Genomic DNA, 20,997 nt, shown 5'->3' on the forward strand with positions numbered 1-20,997 from the left:
GAGTTTCGAATGAACTTAATGTTCCAAACAAGAAAGAATGTAATTGCACGATTTGATTTGTTGAATTACCTGAATCACTGAGAATAGAACTATCAAGGATATACTCTTTTGATATGTTCAGAAGTTAAGCAGAATGAAAGAGTTATGTAACATGGCACATGATGACGTTAGAATCTGTGATTCATCATGTCCCATTAGAAACTCAGCATGACTTACTGTAATATAATCACGTTGATCAAGTGTCATTATATTATACTAACTCATGCTTCAGTTCCCAACACTACTTCAATATCATTCATATTTTAACTCTAAGTTTTCAGAGATTTAGAAACTAAAACAGTTTCTTTTATGATGTATTACAGATAATGCGGAGAGACAAATGATTTCAGATAAGAATAATTATATAAATATCTTCAGAAATATCGAGGATATTTATAATGAAAGATACGATAATATCCTAGAATTTCTGAATCAAATTGTGATGAAGAAATTCATTCACGATGATTTAGAGCGATTAAGGAGCAAAGTATTCGTTAAAGATTTCATCAGAAAGAGAATCATCAGGATTCTTTTATGTACAAGTTCAGTCCTTGTTCATAGTCTCTTTCATGATTTGCTCAATTCATTTTTCAGTATCAAAATCTTTGAGCTTTTCCAGCACTCCATTCTTTATCATCAAACTTTTGACTTTTAAGGCAGTCTTCAGTTTTTACTGCTTCATCAGCTTTTTCAAAACTCAGGAAACTGATTCATAAGCTAAAGCGCTTTTCAAAAATTTAGAATTGAAATTCGTAAATCTAGGAGATAGAAGTTATATATATATATATATATATATATATATATATATATATATATATATATATATATATATATATATATATATATATATATATATATATATATATATATATATATATATATATATATATATATATATATATATATATATAAATTGTTGTCGTAGAATCGCTGAGAATTTTGAGATTATCGATTGATGTCTTCCGGTACTTGGTATGGTAATTATCGTTACAAGATACCGATGAGTTCGTGATAAGACTTCAATAGATAAATATATTGAGTTCATGATAAGACTTCAATAGATAAATATATTGATTTGTCCTACAGATTTGAGTCAAGGAGCAACGAGGTTGCTGGTACGTCTGCTGGTAATATAGTGGAATATAAAAGATTCCCTGGTAAAAATAAAAGAGCACGCATATATATCAAGGTTATAATAAGGTTAATTCGAATGAAAGTCGAAGTTGATTTGCTGAAGCTGTGACAAAATTTGCTATTTTGGAGAGAGATTGTAATGTGATTTTCTGTAATAACAACGCCAAAAGAGCTAGCACAGATACGTGTTAAACGTTTACTTAGGTTCCAAGAGTTTTTCAGGTGCATAACTATATGCATAAATCTTTCCTTTCGTAGATGAAGTGCGGTTGATTCATCCTCCCGATTGAGGTGTTTTCAAGAATCATGAAAGGTTTGAACGCAGATTGGAATCGCCAGTATACAAATGAAGTTTAAGATGAAATCAAGTGGCAAACTTGAAGAATTGTTTAGTTTCATACATTATAATTAATATTTTAATTCATTTTAATTATCCAATGTTATTAGTCTACAGTTGGTAGTCCACAGTTAACAGTCCAATAATTCATATATAGTTTAATATATAATATTCGAATTAATTAATACGTATCGTGACCCGTGTACATGTCTCAGACTCGATCACAACTCAAAGTATATATATTATTTGAGAATCAACCTCAACCCTGTATAGAGAACTCGATCATTACTGCATATAGAGTGTCTATGGTGATTCCAAATAATATATATAGATGTGTCGATATGATATGTCAAAACCTTATATACGTGTCCCGATATTTAAAGTGCGTAAAATAATTACAGAAATTAAATGACGATAAATAAAATTGAGAGAATTTAAATTGCGATAAATAAATTACGATAATTAAAATGTAATACGGAATTAACAGTTAGCTAGGAACAGTTAGCTAGGATTTCATTAGCGTGGATTCTTAACAAAATTTCTCATAGTTAATTTGTTTGTTTCTAATAAATTTTAATTTGTCCAATGTTTTCTTCATTTTGCCACTTGTTGAATTCTGATAAGTCAAAATCTAAATATGAAATTGAGTGAAAATGATTATTCTGTGGTGAACGGATACGTATATCTGTGAATGTAAGTAGAATAGTAAATGATTGTTGAATCAGGTTCGAAGAATGTACAGTGTAACTTATTAATTATGACATCTAAATATTCCTCAGGTATTACCTACCCGTTAAAATATTTTCACCATTAACAGTTTGTACAAAGGAATTTTTAATTACAATCTTTATGAAAACATATATACATATATTTTTTCTTTAATTGTAATCATGGATTTAATGAGTTAATATGATATTAAACTCATTTGATTTACCGTTAGAATAAGAATACATAATCTCTAAAACATTAGAGATTACATAATCGCCATGTCGAACGAAGATAACTGATGTAGAACATCATGTAGAACGATGATTATACTTGAGGTATAGATTGCGAGGTTGAGACGTGTGATGATGTTGTTGTTGTTGGTACTGGTTATGCTGCTGATGCTGCTGATGGTGGTACTATTGCTGTCGGTGCTACAAGTGTTGTTGGTGCTGAGGTTGGTGATGATGTTGGTGTAGTAAGTATCGCTTGTAGATCACGCACCATTCTTGTCAGGGTTTCTATCTAACCCTCTATCATTTCTATCCATCCACTCATCTGATTCGATAGATCCTGATTATCAATTCGAAGTTCCCTAACTTCTTCTAATATTCCCCTTCGATTGGTATTCGAAAGTATAGGTTGAATATTTTCTGAGATTGCAGTAATGCAACCTTCGAGGTGGAAAACTTTAGCAAGAAGGGTGAAACAGTGTTGCGCATAGGTTCACAGGTGAGTACATCATTTTCTCCGATGTTAGGAGGTAAGTTTGGTTCGCGGTAGGGCTCGCCTTCTTCATTTCTCCATCGAGTGAGTAAGTCTCGGACCCACCCCATCTCCTCCAGAAAGAAAAATAGCTAAATGGTGGAGACACTTCGGGTTCATTGACTTCGGAGTCTACTTCAATACGCATCTTGAAATTGCTTCCAGAACTAATGGAATCCAACCTAGGTGTAGGATCCATCTCTTATGATCAGTTAGAGGATTTTTGATATGAAATGATTTTCGGTTATCGGATAATATTCTAATATATAGAATATCTAATATATTACAGAAGATTCCGTAGATTACGAAGGAAATTAAGGAAACGTGTCAGATAAAGTTTACAGTAACAGATACGCTAAGATATGTATTTGTCTATACACTATTCATGCAATCAATGCAGTAAGATGTGTCTAGACTAGGAATGATAAGCAGGTAATTTCCTAAAGATGATAAGCAGATGATTTCCGACTAGAAATGATAAGCAAAACTTTTGACATGCTGACACGGTCGAAATCGAGGCTCATTAATGCATCTAAACAACTATCAGTTAAACACACTAATGCAAGACCTAGTTCGCTAAGACCACTGCTCTGATACCACCTATAATGAACCGTCCTAATCCATCCGAACTAAGTCCATATCGATTACAAACGATTCACAATAGTTGGTTACATCGCGAGGTACTTGACCTCTATATGATACAATTTTACAAACATTGCATTCGTTTTTAAAAGACAAACTTTCATTACATCGAAAGTTGACGGTATGCATACCATTTCATAATATAACCAACTATAATTGACTTAGTAATAATCTTGGTGAACTCGACGACTCGAATGCAACGTCTTTTGAAATATGTCATGAATGACTATAAGTAATATCTCTTAATATGAGCAAATGCACAGCGGAAGATTTCTTTAATACCTGAGAATAAACATGCTTTAAAGTGTCAACCAAATGGTTGGTGAGTTTATTAGTTTATCAATAATATTCATTTTCATCATTTTTAATAGACCACAAGAATTTCATTTCCAGTTCTCATAAATATACGTCCCATGCATAGAGACAAAAATAATCATTCATATAGTGAACACCTGGTAACCGACATTAACAAGATGCATATAAGAATATCCCCTATCATTCCGGGAAATCCTTCGGACATGATAAAAATAACATCGAAGTACTAAAGCATCCGGTACTTTGGATGGGTTCGTTAGGCCCAATAGATCCATCTTTAGGATTCGCGTCAATTAGTAGACTGGTTTACTAATTCTTAGGTTACCAAGTAAAAAGGGCATATTCGGCTTCGATCATTCAACCATATAATGTAGTTTCGATTACTTGTGTCTATTTCGTAAAACATTTATAAAAATTGCGCATGTATTCTCAGCCCAAAAATATAAAGGGTAAAAAGGCAAATGAAACTCACAATCCAATATTTTGTAATAAAAATATTCATACGACGAAACTGAACAATGCAGGGTTGGCCTCAGATTCACGAACCTATATCAAGTGTGTATATATTAACACATATAATAATATTTAAATAAACATATATTTTGATATTAGTAATATACTTGTGATATTAAATTTAATATTAATAATTACTTAAATATATTTATTTTATATATTAAATTATCATAATAATCTATTATGTACTTTATTAAAATATTTTAGATAAGTACTTAGTTTTAATATTTTTAAATACTCATAATTTTTAATATGATAACATCTTTAATAATTTCGAGTTATATTAAAACGTAAATGAACAAAAAGTATTTTTACTAGTAAAAGTAGTATACTTATTATATATACTTCTATGTATTTAAAGTTTGTATCTAATTTATAATATCTATCTTTTTAGTTTAAGATCATAAAAATATAGTTATATTTTATATACGAAATATATTTAAAACTAAAGTTATAGTTAGTAATTTTAATAATAATAATAATAATAATGATAAAAAAAATAATACTAATAATGATAATCATATTATAATAAGGATAATACTAATAATGATTTTGTTAGTAATAATAATACTATTAATGTTTAATTATAATACTAATACTAATAATAATAATAATAATAATAATAATAATAATAATAATAATAATAATAATAATAATAATAATAATAATAATAATAATAATAATAATAATAATAATAATAATAATAATAATAATAATAATAATAATAATATGAATAATAAGTATACTACCTTAAAAATAGCTTCCTAAAAAGATGTCGCAGCCCGGGCTCGAACTCGAGACCTCTTGGTTAAACACCAACATCCCTAACCATTCCACTGTTTTGTATTTTCTGTAATAATAAGGATTTAAATCCTTTTAACCCGGTTTAACCGTTTCATTTTTTTAAATTAAAAACTTCATCATCATCTATAATCTATACTATCATCTTATATCAATTATCATCATCTATCTCATCAATATCATAATCATCATCATCACAGAACATCATCATCATCATCACATAACCACATCATTTATCACAAATGATCATCATTATCATTATCTTAACTATATCATAAAACCACATCATTTATCACAAATGATCATCATTATCATTATCTTAACTATATCATAATCTAAATCATCATCTATTTCCATCTTAATCATCATAAATTACTCTTCTATATCTTAATCATAATCATACCATCGTGATCATCTTTCTACATATCATCGATCACCATCATCATCAATCACGGCTTCATCTTCCTTCATTATTCTCATCATCGAGTACTTCATCGCCATTCAACACGTCCGTCATGTTCAACATAAAATCACAATTCATCATCTTTACATTAAGATCTACATCATCACATTGTCATAATCGTCATCATAATATCATCGATTTTCATCACCATCATCTAAATCGATCATCATTCTAATTTCTAACATCATAACCACCTTCATTCATATTTCGTTCACAACAGGAATTGGCCTAACATGGTCCATTATCTAAAACATTACGGCCCAAAAATAAATAAATAAATGATAGGTTAACGGCCCAAGTTAGATAAAATAGGACCTCAAAAGATTCGGTACCCATTTCCATAAGATAAAAGCGTGTATCACTTTCTTGTCTGGCTCCACAGAGATCATAAATAATTAACAGTAATATTTAATTCACCAATTTGCTCAAGTGGTAGCCACTTTTGGAATATTTTTCGGCCAAAGGAAAGGAGAACGCGCCAACTTATTTCAATCCTTCATTTTCATCGTGTATCTTCTTTATCAACACAGAAAAAAATGCAGATGTGATGGTTTATAGTGGTTTCAACGGAAATAGAAACTGATAAGCTAAAACGGTACTCGAAAATTAGTAGAAAGAATTAGGTGTATTCTTGCAGGGTTGTAGGTGAGGCGACTGATCAGAAAAATAGAATGAAATAGGAATAACAGTTGTAATTTAATGGTGGCGAGGTTATGAGGGTTGTGGGTTTGTGATTGTTCACGTAGGGTGGCGTTCGAAGAGAAAGTAGAAAAGGAAACAGATGAACATCCACGTAATACTAATTATAATACGAATTGAAACAGAAAAATTTCAAGTGATGGTGACTGTTGGTTTTCAAGTAGTTAGAAGAGAGATGTAGAGAGATGGAGTTGGTGGTTAGTGGTGGTGTTTGACCAGATTATAACGTCAAGCAACAACAACAAAAAAAATGTGGGTTTGAGGTGGTGGTGGTTCACGTTTAAACTTAAGAGAGAAGAGAGATAGCAGGTGATGGTTTTTGGTATGATTGAATAGCATGGGTGACAGTTTGTAAGTTAGTGAAGGTGGAAGAGGGTGGTGATCAAGGTGTTGGGGATGGTGAGCCGTTGGTTGTAGATGACAATGGAGGCGGTTGGCTCTCGATGGTAGAGATGGATGAAGTCATAGTATTATGTGGTGATATCCTATCTCTCTATGTAATGTAACCTATATGCATAACTATATATAGAGAGAGAAAGCGATAGAGAAAGTGATAATTATATATAATATGTATATGTGGTGTTACATGAAATGGAAAAAGAAACCAACAGTATTTAGATTGATAATCGCAATTCACGGAGTGTGATTCCTAAAGTGAAAAGCATATTATATAATTAAAAAATCTTAAAACGTGCTTAGATAGAAAAGTCAACACACAGTAAACTTGAAAATGAATTTAATCACGGGAGGAAATAACTATTAGTTCTGCCGACACTTCTTCACAGCCCGTGTATCGTGCACTATTTGAAATCAGGGGCGAATAAAAGTCTTCGGAAAAATTCCAAAATTTTAATTTAAGTATCTTTATTTATTTAGGTCATTATGGTATAAAATTCAATCATTAATTTAATAAATAAATATTACATCAACTGTTCCTCTCATTTATGGGTAAAATATAAAAAGTGTTAAAATTAAATAATTACATCCTAAATATACTTTTAATAAGTCTATAACTTATATAACTCATTTTCGGATCACCGTTTGTTTTAAAATCATATAAGTTTGAATTTAATTTGTTTAATATCAATCGAAACATCAAACGAGTATTACAATCATTAAATATTTATTTTCAACATACATTATTTATATATATAGATATATTTTAAATAATAATTATTATAATATCCTATTTTTATTTTATTAATTTTTAATGACAACAACATATAATACTTCAAACTATATTTCGAATTATTATTTATATATACATACACACATATCTATTTACAATTAATTGTTCGTGAATCGTCGAGAGCAGTCGAAGGTCAATTGAATATGTGAACATCGTTTCAAAATTTTCTAGACTCATCATTACATAATTTGCTTATCGTATCGAAATTATATAAGGATTAAGTTTAAATTTAGTCGGAAATTCCCGAGTCGTCACATAAATGTAGTTCTGTCATAAATCCCTCACTCAAACTACCTGTAAAGTATCAACTCCCAATTTTTCGTATCGATTTCTAATTTTAAGGTCAAAGTTTATTTTCTAAAAAGTCAACCGAGTGTTCATCAAGAAATTTGGATTCGTTGTGATGTTTCAAGTTAAATTGACGAATCCATTAGTTTCTTGGAATCATTTAAAATCTTTTTCATGTTGGAATTACTAGATAAAAACACCTAAAAAGCAAAATCATGATTATTTTTTTTGTTCCCTTCAGCGACTGCAGTAGCAGCAAAAATATATATATATATTTTTTATGTTTCAAGTAATTCAAAGGTTATTATAGATTGAGTACATCTTGTTTAAAAGTCTAAAACGAAAATTTGTTGGTTTTATCCTGGTCGACTGAAATTGAGGAAGAAGAAGTAGAAACAGTTAAAATACGGGTTATATAAATATAGATATGGGTTAAAACAGAAAGAACAAGCAGGACGGATGGTTAAAGAGGTTGTCAGGTTTACGAGAGGTTACGAGTTCCAGTCATGGCCACGGCATAAATTCTTTTTGAAGCCTTTTTAAGGTAGTTTTTCAATTTTAATATTAATATTATGATTATTATTATTAAGAGTATTATTATTATTGTTGTTATTATTATTATCATTCATTTATTATTAATATAATTATTAACATAAGTATTAGTTATTATTATTATTTATTATGCTAATACTAAACTCCATATTATAATTATCATTATCATTAATATGATTATTATTATCATTACCATTATTATTACTAATAATATTGTTAGAATTATCATTAAAGTTATTAGTTTCATCATTACTAATAAAATTATCATTTTTATTACTAAAAGTATCATTTTTATTATTATTATCATTATTACTATCATTTTTACTAGTATTAAATATTATTACTATCAATAATATTATTATCACCCTAAAATTTATTATTATCATTGCTATTATGAAAATTAATATAATATTACCATTATTATTATTATAATTAACATTATTATTGTTATTATTAAAATTATTATCGTTATTATCATTTATACAAAAATTAACATTTTTGCTATCATCAAAACTATATTATTATTATTTTTAAAACCTTATTATGATTATTATCATTTTTACTACTAGTATTATTATTGTTATTACAAAATAATACAACTATTTATTCATTATCATTATTAATATTATTTGATCAAACAAATACTTATATATATAGAATATATATAAAAGTATATATATATATATATATAGAAATATATAACGATTGAAATAATATATATAAACTTATTCGATTACAAGTATATGTGTTAATATATATACTTGATATAGGTTCGTGAATCTGAGGACAACTCTGTACTTGTTCAGTGCTATCATACGCATATCATACAAACTATCGTATCGTGAGTTTTCATAGCTCCCTTTTTATATATATTTTTGGGCTGAGAATACATGCGCAACTTTTATAACTGTTTTACGTTTAGACACAAGTACTCAAACTTTTATGCTATATACATGCTTTGTCATGCTAAATCCCTACCGTAATATCGTTAATTGCTGAGGTATAAGATGCAAACTTAGCTATTGTGAGTAGCGCTACTGAGAGTGACGTCTCTAGTCAGTTGATCGTTGGTCTTTGACTACATAATAATGATTCAATGACACGAATAACAAGTGTCACGGGGTAACTTTTGTTTAGTCGCGATATTACAAACTCAACATTACTTTTAGATTGGTATTTCTATATCAATCAACACTTTATATTTATATTTCTATATCAACTTTATTAAATCTTGTGGTCTAACACTATTATTGAAATCATTATTTATGATAAACCTATGAACTCACCAACCTTTTAGTTGACACTCTTTAGCATGTTTATTCTCGGGTTCTACATAATGCTTCCGCTGTGTATTTGCTAATTGAAAGCAACATTTCAACAAGTCATTCATGGATAATTTGAAAGACTTACACTTGCTAAATTGATGATGATTGCTTGCTATGCTTAGAGTCTTCATTACATATCATATCAATTAAAGACATTTAATGCGTTGTTTATTAAATACAATGTAATCTATTTATCTTTCTCTGCAAAACTTAATAAAACGTCTCATATAGAGTCGTTCTCGTTTATACAACTGTGATTTGATATAATTAGTCACAAATACCCCAGGCTCTATTTGGGGGTGTGATAGATTGGTATTAGAGCAGTGTTGTTGTAGAGAACCGGGATTGCATTTTATGTGTGCCTTATACAATTAGGTACCTTAGCAATGTAGGACTACAACTTTCCTTGACCGTAGTGCCTTTAATTGTTGCCTTTAATTGTTAAATGCTACATTATACTTTAGAAACTTTACTTATCTTAGAATGCCAAGTCAATCTAAGAACTCTGTTCACTTTTCTAAGTACTATCAAATTACGCCACCGCATTTAAATGTGACACCATGATTTCTGAAATTCTCGACATTCTTTTGTCATCTATCATAGTTTTGTGTATTACATATGTACTACATGAAATATTATCCATGAATTTTGAAACTCTTATATTTGTTATTATTCATACTTAAACGTATATAACTCCCTGTTATATCACGTACTTATATGCCTTATGCCTTTATGCATCGGTTTGCGAACCGAGAAAATGTCATTAAGTTATCAAGAATCTCAAAGACATTATAATGTCATCACTATTTACATTCGTTACTTTTAAATCTTTGCTTTCTCGTTATTTTTGATCATTTGAATTTTCTTGATGGATGGCGTCTACGAAACTCTAGAATGGAAGGGTTTGGATTACCGATTTAAAGGATCCTATAGCTCAAGCCCCTAGACCTGAATAAGCCATTGCAAATTGAAAATCTTTAATCAAAAGATTATCCAATTACATAATTATCATCTAGACACGTCATACTGCCATTATTGGAGTATAGACACATCATATCTTATTATATCTTATTATATCTATCTCAATAGACTTTGTCTAACACTTTTCCTAAATTTCCTCCGTAAATTACGGAAATCCTTTTTCCATATATACTAGTCGAGGAGACGAATATATCATTCAGTATTCAACACCCACTCGTATCAAAAACCCTAATTCCAAACACATAACATGGATTTCTCACTTGATTCCTCGAGCTCCACAGACAGCGTAACCGGAACAAACGAACCAATCAGCCATCATCTATTTTGGATGAATTGGGGATGGGTTCGTAGCAAACTTAATCAATGGAGACAAGAAGAAGGTGATCCCTTCCACCAACCGAATTCACCTCTTGGTGAAGAACCTAAAGCACTTACCGGCGAACCCGTTTGGAACACTATTTTCACCCTCATTTCCAGGATATCCAGTTACGAATATATAATATCTAAAATTCTAGATCTTATTCATTCACTTGTCTGAACCGCCAATAATCCCGGAATAATAGAAGAAGTCATCGATCTTCGCGCTCGAGTGGTGGCTCTGGAGAATATGGTGCGAAATCTAAGAGCATCGGCAGCACTAGCAGCATAACCAGCACCACCAGTACCATCAGCATCACCACCAACAGCATCAGCTTCACCAACAACAACAACAACCACATCACAAGCCTTAACACCACAATATACGTGAAAGGACCCGTCCAAATCCACCTGGACGAAGTCATCAACATTTGGTCCCATTGCGATGATCGGGTCCAAGTAATGTCCTTATATTGAGCAAATGCACAGCGGAAGACTTAATTCGTACCTGAGAATAAACATGCTTTAAAGTGTCAACCAAAAGGTTGGTGAGTTCATAGGTTTATCATAACAATCATTTCAATATGTTAATAGACCACAAGATTTCATAATCATAAACATAATACACTCGCAAGTGTATGTAAAGCATTCTAAGTGGTTGAGCACTTGGTAACCATACTTAACATTTAATCAACGTCGCATATTCCCTTTATTATGAAATCTCACTACACCGTACCAAGTGTAGTCACCAAAACGAAGTACTGTGCAACCGTTGAATACTGGTCGTCCAGTCCGGTTGGGGTTGTCAGGCCCGATAGATCTATCAACAGGATTCGTGTTTACAATACCCATGTAAATAGTAGGTACCAAGCTACAGGGAAATATGCCAGTGGTACAACTCAACGTAGAATATATTTTTAAGTACTCGTGTCTATTTTGTAAACATTTATAAAAGCAGCGCATGTATTCTCAGCCCAAAAATATATATTGCAAAAGCAATTAAAAAGGGAGCAAATGAAACTCACTTTTGCCTTGAAGGTATTTAATTCGACTTGGTCTCCGATAGATATCACGAACCTAACCATATATATAATATATCAACATATTTTCTTTTTAAGTAATCGTTACATATATATATACTTTTAATACTTTTAATATTTTCTTAGTCCGTAGTTAGCAGTCCGATATTAGTGGTCCACAATTAGTTGCTTAAATAAAATAAATAAAGACCCCATCGTATTCGTATTGATTAGAATTAATCTCGACCCATGGTACCATGTTGTCAAATGACGTGTTGCGTACATAAAGTACCGTGTTGTCAAATGACGTGTTGCGTACAATCATGAGGTCTTATGATTAATCTTCTCGTGTTGTTTACGGGTGGTCCTGAAATATATAAAATCAAATCATAAGTAATTATATATAAAATATCATATTAATTAGAAAAGATATGATTAATTTACTTTTTCTCCAAATATTTTCGTAGCTAAACTAGCTTCGGATACCCAATCTTGTTTTAGTCGTAGTTTCTTCCTTACAACTCCGTTTTTGTTGGTTCAACTTGCCACTTCCTTGGATCGAGTCAAATTTTAAGAATATGAATTGAAAATACCTTAGTTTGTAATCAAAATCATAGGTTATAGGTTAAACTTTGGTGAAACTTATGAAAGTGATCATTTTCCATCATAAAAACAACATTTAATGATCATTTTTCTAAAAATACTTACACTTTGAGTTAAACCATGAAATTTTTATGTGTTAACATATTCATAAGAAATATCATTTTTCCAGAACATGAACTTCCAATTCAAAGTTCAAGATGGTTTTTATTTATCCAACCCAAAACAGCCCCCGGTTGCACTCTGACGCCGTAGATTCAGTTTTTAAGATGTTCTTTGTAAAACCAAGTTATATCTTGTTAGGTTAGCATATCATTATGATATATTACAGGTCTTGAAGTGTTTTAAAAGTCAAGTTAGAAGGATCTATTTAGTTTGCGAACAAGTTTGAAATCATTCAAACTATGTTCTTGTTGTTAAAATTTTATACCACAAAATAAGATAGCTATATGAATATGAATTGAATAAAATTATGAACAAGGTTACTACCTCAAGTTACTTGGACAAAGTTACTGCAAAAGATAAGAAATAATCTTGGAATTAAAGAGTGGTGGAGTTAGATCAACAGGTTGGAAGTAAACTTCTTCAAATGGGTGGTTATTTTGATATGTTCTTGAAAGAGTTTTCTTATGGTGTTTAAGGCTTGTAATTGAAGATAAATGATGGGGAAAATGCTTGAAGATGATCAAGTATGAAGTTAGGAGTATTTTGAGAGATAAATGAGGGTGTAGATATGAGAAAATGGAGTGAAGAAATGGTGTTCATTTATAAAAATGTTTTTAGTTTATAAAGAAAGAAAAGGATTCCTAATTTTGTTTTCTTACTAATAATTCATACTACTTGACAAATCCTAGTTACCTCATATCTAGGGCAGTAATAATATTGATTAGGATGTTGATTTGATGTGTATATACCAATAGTAAATACTTATAGAAGCTGGATATGATACGGGTACATATACCCTAGATATACGTATAGAAATCTTGAGGAAACAAAACGAGAATTCAAATATAGCTATATTTTGTGAATATACTTATATTGTTTTATGTATTTAAGTCCTTAAAAAGTGATTAAATACAGTATATATACGATACATGTATAAGCATTATAGATTATAAGTATATATATCAAAGAATGTTACGTATAGTTATCGTTTTGAAAACTTAAGTTAGTAGTTTCAAAATATACTTATAACTCATTGTCATTAGTACACAATGAGATATTAAACCATCCTTAAATCATGTTAAATATATATAAATACATATATATACACAAACGTATAATTATCGTATGTTATATAGTTCGTGATATCATCGGTCATATTGGACGGTCAAACGTTGTGGAAAACTCCTTTCAAAAACACAAGTCTCAACAATTTGGATTGCTTATCATGTTGGTATGGTTTAATTTATGTAAATATTAATCTCATAAGTATAATTTGGTCGGAAAATTCTGGGTCATTACAATACGCCCCATAGATACCAAGGAATATTAGTAATAATGAGTTAAGATGTACTGACTCATTCTTCCTGAAGAACTATATATGTATACTTTATATATATGGATTGGAACAATAATAAATCTTTTAGTACTAAGCTATTACGTGTGAATCTTAACTAGTATGTACTACTTGGTTAATTCATATCACTAATATGCTATGATGTACATCCTTTATTAATGACTTAACAATCGTTAATCACTGCTTCAACACAATAAACTCCATTTCATAATAAACCAAGTGTATTATTCAAACACATGTTTGATTATATACTTTCATTTTCGACATACTCGAAACTTTCTAGAAAACATTATTCGTGTCTTGTGAATTTCACAAGGATTTCACGAGCACCAACATCATATACCAAGGTATATCAATAACAATGAACAATTAAGCATTGATTCATAACTTCATTAGCGAAATATTTCACGGCAATTATGAAATCTCTAAGGATTTAGAGATTATTTATTCTCGCTTCAACCCCAAATCAAATGAGTTTAATATTATATTAACTCATTAAATCTATATTATACCTGAAGAATACATATATGAACGTATATCTTTATAAAGATGATAATCCTTTTGGTACAACTGTTAATTGTGAAAATATTTTAACGGGTTGGTAATACCCGAGAAATATTTACATCTCGCATTATTATGTTACATTATACATTCTCCAATTCTGATTCAATAATCAGTAACTATACTACTTACATCCACATATGTATCCATTCACTAAAGAACAACCATCTTCATACAAATTCAATTACATATTCTGATTTTGACATATCAGAATTCAAGTAAAGCTTTAGCAGATGTTATCTTCCTAAAGATCACTACATTCATGAATTATATTCATTCGTATTCTATGATGAATTATCACATTAAACCACCGAAATTATCATTCATTACTTTTGAAATCAACAACGCCTATTCATTAACCATTAGATCCATTGACGATTACAATCAGTGTTTAATCACCTAAAAATAAAATTTCTTGAAACCATCTCGGATTGATAATCAATGATTCAGATTCGTTAACCTTGAGAATGCTGACGAAGCAGCAAAAGCTATAGATGGTCTTAATGGCCAAAAGTTTGATAATAAAGAATGGTATAAGCTCAGATTTGGAACTGGAAAACGGATTGAGCAAACTATGAAGGAGGTTGTGGACAAATCACAAGGTCTAAACCTATACTCAAGGAATCCAGATGATTCGATTTCTGATGGAAATTACAGAAGACATATAATCTCCTTACGCATTCTAAATCCTTACAGAATAATTTTTTTCATTATCATTCGATCTTAGAAATTCTAAGATATCACCATATCTTTCATTATAAATATCCTCTATATTTCTGAAGATATCTTCATAACAATTCTTGTTCGCAATTAATTATCTCTTTGCGATATCTTTATCACATCATAAAGGAAACTGTTTTAGTTTCTATAATCTGTAAAATTCAAGTTTAAATTATAAATGTTTTGAAGAAGTGTTGGGAATTGAAGCATGAGTTAGTATAATATAATGACGTCAGGCCAACGTGATTATATTACAGTAAGTCATGCTAAATTTTTAATGGAAGATGATGATTCATAGACTTTATAATCATCATGTGCCATGTTACACGACTCTTACATTCTATTTAACCTCTAAACATATCAATAAAATATTTTTCTTGATGATTCGGTCTTTTTCGGATATTCTGGTAATTTGACAAATCAAATCATGATATTATGTTCCTTTCTACTTAGAAAATTATGATCATTCGAAACTTCATACCTACAAATTCTGGACCATTACTCGCTTTACTTAGAGTCGAGAGGAGAATAAAAAGGCAAAGATCTCCGACATATAAGGGAAAATATAAAGCCCGATAACGACACCAAAATTACAAACCGTGTCTATCAATGCGTATAGCAACATAAACACACGGGAGAATTAAAAACACTATAACCCCAAGGGCATAGTAGAAGTAAACAGATTCCTCTGGTGGTAAAAGAAAAAGAAGAATGACTGCATATATGGTCAATATAATAACAAGTATCAATACAGGATTGAGCATATTAACAAATCTTTTGGAAGTATGAATTTAGGAAGAAAGTATAGAAGTGGTGAAGATAATGAAACGGAAGAAGCTAATTTATAGCAAAATTTCCAAACACATCAATCGATGCAATTCACCGCATTTAATCAAAGAAATCTCAAAATTTCGTAAATACCGGAGAATCAAATCTTATAGATTACGAAGATTTTCTTTAATCCCTTGAATTCCGAAAATCAATCGTGACTACGTCAAAAGTTAAGGCGAACATTTAATTTTCTCATTCACTCTTTTACGATAGCTTCGTTTATACTCTTCCTAAAATCGAATCGTTTTATCCATATTATTCAATAGTGATATAACTTTATTTTTCAACTTATATTCATCATTACAATATTCTTGTTGTAAAAAATGATGATATCTATCAGATTTCATAACTATAATTTTCATAAACTACTCTATGTTTTGTCTGTCCTAAGATTGTGGCATAAATGCTCAAAGTTTTTAATGAGCTCAATACTATTCATAACACATTTCATGTGATCAGTTTACTGAAATGCTCGTATAGCACCATCATCCCTTTGAGGATAACCTAGTCAAACGACACTCTTGTTAATCCTTTAGATAACCTGCGCATTAATGATAAAATGCACTTAATAGAAGAACCTGTAGAAATTATGGTTCAAACGCTTGAAACAGAACAATATTATATCCGTTGGAATTCACGAAAGGCCCCGAGCATACCTGGGAACGTGAAGACCAAATAAAACATAAATATCCTCGTCTATGTACGAACAACGCCGATTGATGGCAACAACTAAATTTCGGGACGAAATTTCTTTTAACGGGTAGGTACTATAACAACCCGGAAATTTCCGACAAAAATTTAAACAAATCTCTACATGATTACATTTAACTTCGAACAAATTCCGACGATTCACGAACAAACGATTATAAAAAGATATGTAAATATATATATGTATGTATATATATACATCATTTACAACCATTATTATTATCAGTATCATAATTATTATTATTAATAATTATCATTATCATTAATATAATTACTAATATATTATTAATATTATTAGTATTAATACCTAACATTAATATTAAAATAATGAAATATCATTATTATTATTATTAATATTGTTATTATCAAAATTATTATTATTATCATTTATCATTTATTATTATTATGATTAATATGATTATTAGTATCATTAACATAATTTATTATTATTATTAGTATTATTATTACTAATATTATTATTATACTTATTATTGTTATTATTGATATTATTATTAATTATCATATCATTCTCATTATATTTGTATTATTATTATTAATATAATTATAATTATTATTATTATTATTATTATTATTATTATTATTAGTATTATTATATTTATTAATATATTTATTAAAAAAAAGGGGAACTAATACCTAATTTAAGTCGCCACTTTTTAATTTTTTTATCTGCTTTTGATTTTTAAAATCAATTGTGATCTGCTTTATTATCTGTTTAATCGTGATTACTTGCTTTTTAATTTTCATCTGGATCGTGATTCCCATATCTGCATTCTATATATTTTTTCTCTGCTTTTAAATTTTTTATACATATCGTGATACATATTTTATATATCGTACTGGTTTTAGTTTTGTATTCTGTCGAATTTCCTATCTGTTTTTGTACCAGTCCACATCAATTCTTCATTAAATAACAACCTTGATCGATTATATATACTACATCCCTTATATCTGTGAATAAAAAAAAAGGAAGAAACTTATGAACACCCCTGTACGAGTTCATTTTATCAATAGCCCAAATTATTATCAAATCCCAAAATGTGTAAATGTAGTTCTGTCATAAATCCCTCACTCAAACTACCTGTAAAGTATCAACTCCCAATTTTTTGTATTGATTTCTAATTTTAAGGTCAAAGTTTATTTTCTAAAAAATCAACCGAGTGTTCATCGAGAAATTTGGATTCGTTGTGATGTTTCAAGTTAAATTGATGAATCCATTAGTTTCTTGGAATCATTTAAAATCTTTTTCATGTTGGAATTACTAGATAAAAACACCTAAAAAGCAAAATCATGATTATTTTTTTTGTTCCCTTCAGCGACTGTAGTAGCAGCAAAAATATATATTTTTTTTTACGTTTCAAGTAATTCAAAGGTTATTATAGATTGAGTACATCTTGTTTAAAAGTCTAAAACGAAAATTTGTTGGTTTTATCCTGGTCGACTGAAATTGAGGAAGAAGAAGTAGAAACAGTTAAAATACGGGTTATATAAATATAGATATGGGTTAAAACAGAAAGAACAAGCAGCACGGATGGTTAGAGGGGTTGTCGGGTTTACGAGAGGTCACGGGTTCGAGTCATGGCCACGGCATAAATTCTTTTTGAAGCCTTTTTAAGGTAGTTTTTCAATTTTAATATTAATATTATGATTATTATTATTAAGAGTATTATTATTATTATTGTTGTTATTATTATTATCATTCATTTATTATTAATATAATTATTAACATAAGTATTAGTTATTATTATTATTATTTATTATGCTAATACTAAACTCCATATTATAATTATCATTATCATTAATATGATTATTATTATCATTACCATTATTATTACTAATAATATTGTTAGTATTATCATTAAAGTTATTAGTTTCATCATTACTAATAAAATTATCATTTTTATTACTAAAAGTATCATTTTCATTATTATTATCATTATTACTATCATTTTTACTAGTATTAAATATTATTACTATCAATAATATTATTATCATCATAAAATTTATTATTATCATTGCTATTATGAAAATTAATATAATATTACCATTATTATAATTATAATTAACATTAGTATTGTTCTTATTAAAATTATTATCGTTATTATCATTTATACAAAAATTAACATTTTTGCTATCATCAAAACTATATTATTATTATTTTTAAAACCTTATTATGATTATTATCATTTTTACTACTAGTATTATTATTGTTATTACAAAATAATACAACTATTTATTCATTATCATTTTTAATATTATTTGATCAAACAAATACTTATATATATATAATATATATAAAAGTATATATATATATATAGAAATATATAACGATTGAAATAATATATATAAACTTATTCGATTACAAGTATATGTGTTAATATATATACTTGATATAGGTTCGTGAATTCGAGGACAACTCTGTACTTGTTCAGTGCTATCATACGCATATCATACAAACTATCGTATCGTGAGTTTTCATAGCTCCCTTTTTATATATATTTTTGGTCTGAGAATACATGCGCAACTTTTATAACTGTTTTACGTTTAGACACAAGTACTCAAACTTTTATGCTATATACATGCTTTATCATGCTAAATCCCTACCGTAATATCGTTAATTGCTGAGGTATAAGATGCAAACTTAGTTATTGTGAGTAGCGCTACTGAGACTGACGTCTCTAGTCAGTTGACCGTTGGTCTTTGACTATATAATAATGATTCAACGACATGAATAACAAGTGTCACGGGGTAACTTTTGTTTAGTCGCGATATTACAAACTCAGCATTACTTTTAGATTGGTATTTTTATCAATCAACACTTTATATTGATATTTCTATATCAACTTTATTAAATCTTGTGGTCTAACACTATTATTGAAATCATTATTTATGATAAACCTATGAACTCACCAACCTTTTGGTTGATACTCTTTAGCATGTTTATTCTTAGGTTCTACATAATGCTTCCGCTGTGTATTTGCTAATTGAAAGCAACATTTCAACAAGTCATTCATGGATAATTTAAAAGACTTACACTTACTAAATTGATGATGATTGCTTGCTATGCTTGGAGTCTTCATTACATATCATATCAATTAAAGACATTTAATGCGTTGTTTATTAAATACAATGTAATCTATTTATCTTCCGCTGCAAAACTCAATAAAACGTCTCATATAGAGTCGTTCTCATTTATACAACTGTGATTTGATATAATTAGTCACAAATACCCCAGGCCCTATTTGGGGGTGTGGCATTTTAACTCTCAAAAATTCATTATCTCTAGAAATGTCATCTTTGATGAAACAAAGTTTCCGTTTGCCAATTTGCAGTCTTTTAAAAATACAAACTACAATATCCTAATTGGTTCCACTCATCCATTCTATACTCATATATTGCCCAGGCCCCACTCACATGTCCAAACTACTTCACATAGCCCAATATTAATTAGTCCACAATCCACCACCATGCCATCCAGTCTAAATTCAGACCCAAACTCCAACCCACTAGCATATAGTCCATCTCCACCATCAACTCACTCACATCCGTCCACTCTGGCCCAATCTACTACATCCACACCAAGCCCATCTCAACCCTCAGCTCACTACAATTCACCAATATCTAACGAACACTCATCTCATTCTAATACAGAAACATCCAACGAACACTCTTCCAACACACCTTCTGTTAGTAATCCTAATAACTCCAACTCACCTTCTGTTACATCTCATTCCGACAATACCACACCACCCCCTACTCGCACCATAACAACACGTAGCATGACCGGTATCCATAAACCAAAAATTCCATTTAATCTCTCCTCCTCCACAACCATATCACCCATTCCTCGCACTCCCAAAGATGCTATTTCGGACCCTCGTTGGAACTTGGCCATGATTGATGAATATAAAGCTTT

This window comes from Rutidosis leptorrhynchoides, chromosome 8 (assembly GCF_046630445.1).
Source record: "Rutidosis leptorrhynchoides isolate AG116_Rl617_1_P2 chromosome 8, CSIRO_AGI_Rlap_v1, whole genome shotgun sequence".
NCBI lineage: Eukaryota > Viridiplantae > Streptophyta > Magnoliopsida > Asterales > Asteraceae > Rutidosis > Rutidosis leptorrhynchoides.